We start from the raw sequence: 3,966 nt of genomic DNA, 5'->3' as shown, positions 1-3,966 counted from the left end.
GTGAGGGGGGAGCCCCGTTTTGACACTTACAGTATCCAATGCAGACATGTTTTGTGAGCGTACAGTCTAACTATTCAAATATTCCATCAGTAAACAGATGGACTTTCTGATCAATGCCCGTGATTTTGGAGCTCAAAGTAAAGCAGGCTACGTCCTAGAAGGCAGTCGACAGCAGTCAGCTGTAGACGTGACAGATCGGGATTTCAGGATGACTAAAGTTTCAGGTGACCTCATCCTGCTGAAAGCTTTTTTTCACGTTGACAGCATTTGACAAAAAGAGAAATGAGAACACAGAGTGAGCTACAGGCCGATGGGCTAAGCACCACCAGGCCTGCGGCCGGCGGAGGACGGGCTGTTCCCGTTTCGGGCTCTCACTTCTGGGGCCGCCAAAGAACCGCCGGAAACGCCGAGCGGCCCATAATAATAATCGGATGAAAAGGCAGATCTCCAATGATTCTCCGTGGAAGGAAACGAGTTAAAAACATGGAAACCTAAATACGTCCTCGCTTCATCCGCACCGCTCGGCACCAAATCCAGCGTCACAGTCTGCAGCCGAGGCCTCACAACATCCACGCATACGCTGCTCTTTGTCACGCAGACACAGCTCGGCCTTACCTTACGCTCAGACTACTGCCCTCCCCTCCCCCCTCGCAGACACATCTCCGGGCAGACGGACGTTCCGGTAACGCTCCAACGACTACGAACCCGAAAGAGGTGCGGAGCCAAGCCGGACACAGGGGGCCGAGTCTGCAAGGCGGCAGCAGCAAACCGAGCCGTTCAGCACCCCGGACAGAGACTGCCGACTCTCCAGCACCACGGACAGAAACCCCGCTGCAGTGCCTCCTGCAGGAGCCCAGGAGAGCTGCAACCGGCCCACCGGGGCTGGGCTCCCCCCTCGGCCGGCCGCGAAGTGCCGGAGGCAGCCAGTATTTAAAGAGCCAGAGCCAGCAGCGACGACACGCTCCTCTCAGTCCCCGCGCAGCTGAGGCTGCAGCACTCCTCTGACAGAACTGCATTCTGCTGGACATTGTTAGCTGCAGAGCTCAGCTCACAGACATCAGAGACAAAGATTTTGTTCTCCCTTAGTCTTGAAACAGACCTCATTGCTTCATTCATTGCTGATGAACTAGGTGCAAAGATCTATCAAGACCTGGGAAAATAAAATAAGACAAACAAGCAAACCCCAGTTTCCACAGTCCCAACGAGCTTGAAATTCAGTGTTTGACCACCTTAAATTTTACACAGGCTGAACTCTCTTTTAGGAACACTTTCCTGTAACTTCTGTAAGTGTCTTCACAAATAGTTCTCAAGGGATCTTGAACAACATTCAAAGCTAATCTCTGGGCCGTATCTTTACATACTGGCAACATGTTAAATAAAAATATCAAATTTGATTCATCTCTACATAAGTCCTGTTGCCTCTGGCTTTTAGTTCATCTGCCATTTCTATCAGTTTCCTTCTTATTAATGGCTTCTTGATACGGTACAGTATACTTTATTGTCCCCTAAGACAAATTTTACAGAAATGTGTAAAGTGCTGTCACAGAAACTGCTTTTTAAAAGAGCCAATAAACATTAAAAGAAAGACTAAAGAAATACCAAATAGAAGTGGATCGATAATGACAAACCAAGCAGCTTAAAAGCAACCAATACTCCACAGAAAACCTCTGTGCTACACAAAGCTCTGATGTAAAAGCTTAATTGGTGTAGGGACAAATGAAACGTTAATGCTATTCAGCCACATTTTAGGACTCTACTTTCTGCCAGAAGTCAAGAGCTCATACTTAGGATGTGGAATAGAGCCCTGTGTGCCTGACTGAGTACAGACTGCTCATAAATGACTGAAGGGAGAGGTCTTCGGCCCTCGGCACTCTAAAATTCAATTTTGCCTGCACAGAGAAACTTTCATGATACTTGATGGTATCCCATGCCATGAAAGCCACTTTTCCTCTGAGACAACTTCTAATGAGTCTTCAGTGAACAGCAGATTGGATGCATCTCTCAGGTCCTGTGTCAGGTCTTTGCTGGATCTTTTCCAGTTTTTGACTTTCAGATACTGTTCATCTGCTGTAGAGTTTTTAAAAACTCTAGCTTTCTCAGATGTTTTAGAGACTCCCTGCACACCGTTCTGAGATATGCCAAGTGTTCAACAAAAAGAAAATGGTCAAGCTAAGCCTGTTGATACAATTATTAATTAGTGCCTGTCAAATTGTGTTATCTTTGGCATTTTTCATAGATTTAACTCAAGAAATGGGGACAAATTCCTTGTTTTCATTACAGGCTGCCCAAAACAAAGTGTCTAAAGATATCACTGAAGATTGGTTCTTTGCTATGTTTTCTGTTATGTGTAGACAACACTTATTTATTCCTTTCCTGAATTTCCCATAATTTTCTGCCATTGTTTACGTCAATGTATGTATACGAGTGTGTATGTTGGGTAGGAGTGGGTGTAGGTGTGTCTTTTGATGCTGAAATGATTGATAGGTCAGAATTAATGATTGAACAAACAAATTTAAAAAAAAGCATAGGTGTGAAAATGTTGATTTTTTGATTTTTGAATATCTGGCTCCTGGAAAGCAAAATGGAAAGAAATGAGAGGTGACTCAAAACCTTTGCACAGTATTGTAATTGTGCATATCACAGACAGATGAGCTAGTAACAGCTGCTGTTCTGTCACAGGCTGGGTCTCTGACCCAGCACTCTGAGTTCTCTTTCTATTTTTCTCATTTTTTGATATATTATTAGTTTTTGTGTTATTTCCTATTTGCCTTTAGTTTGGGCGGTTATTGTTCCCGGGTTTTCTGTGTTTTGGTGTTTTGGGGTTTTGTATTCATTCATTATGTATTAGGTCTGTTAGGTTTGTGTTGTCATGTCTAGTTTTAGTGTTTCCTGTTTTATTCTGACAGTGTCATGTGTTCTTTGTTCATTGTATTTAGCTTTCCTCTCCTGGTCCTGTCATTTAGGTTTATGTCAGTCAGCTGTTCCCCCATGTGTCTCCACTTCCCCTGATCACCTCTTGTATGTATTTAAGCCCTTTGTTTTCTGCATGCTATTGTCGGGTCGTCTGTTATTTTGACCTTAGCCTTTGTTTTCGTCTTTGCCTGTTTATGTTCTCCACAGTTATAGTTATAGTTTTTGGTCTTAGTACCTCTTAGTGTTTTGTTTCGTAGTGTTTTGACAGTTTGCTTTGGTTTCCTGGTTTTCCCTGCCGTCATCTCAATAAAGGATCACCTTTCTGTTAAAACCTTACTACTCCTCGTCGTCGTCGTCGTCGTCATCATCGTCATCTGCTTTTGGGTCCTGTTTCCACACACATCGGCGCACCCCGCCGTGACAGAACAACCCGACAATAGCATGCAGAAAACAAAGGGCTTAAATACATACAAGAGGTGATCAGGGGAAGTGGAGACACATGGGGGAACAGCTGACTGACATAAACCTAAATGACAGGATCAGGAGAGGAAAGCTAAATACAATGAACAAAGAACACATGACACTGTCAGAATAAAACAGGAAACACTAAAACTAGACATGACAACACAAACCTAACAGACCTAATACATAATGAATGAATACAAAACACCAAAACACCAAAACACAGAAAACCCGGGAACAATAACCGCCCAAACTAAAGGCAAATAGGAAATAACACAAAAACTAATAATATATCAAAAAATGAGAAAAATAGAAAGAGAACTCAGAGTGCTGGGTCAGAGACCCAGCCTGAGACATGTTCACAGTGAAGCAGACTGAAAGTATGGCAGTTTTATACTTGAATGTGGAATGGCAGGGTTACTTTATAGTATGATCTCATACATCATATGAGATTAAAAACCCAAAATATTTGGAACTATTTCAGCTGAAATGAAATAGGTTTAAATAATGTTGCAAACAGGGCAGCAGTTCAAAAAAAATGAAGAAAGCACAAATGTGTTGGCTTTGTGTTCCATTTTCACACATTTGTAT

The sequence above is a fragment of the Haplochromis burtoni genome, unplaced genomic scaffold (assembly GCF_018398535.1).
Source record: "Haplochromis burtoni strain Fernald_Lab_line unplaced genomic scaffold, NCSU_Asbu1 Contig_566, whole genome shotgun sequence".
Taxonomy (NCBI): domain Eukaryota; kingdom Metazoa; phylum Chordata; class Actinopteri; order Cichliformes; family Cichlidae; genus Haplochromis; species Haplochromis burtoni.
Note: the sequence above shows the minus strand (reverse complement) of the source record.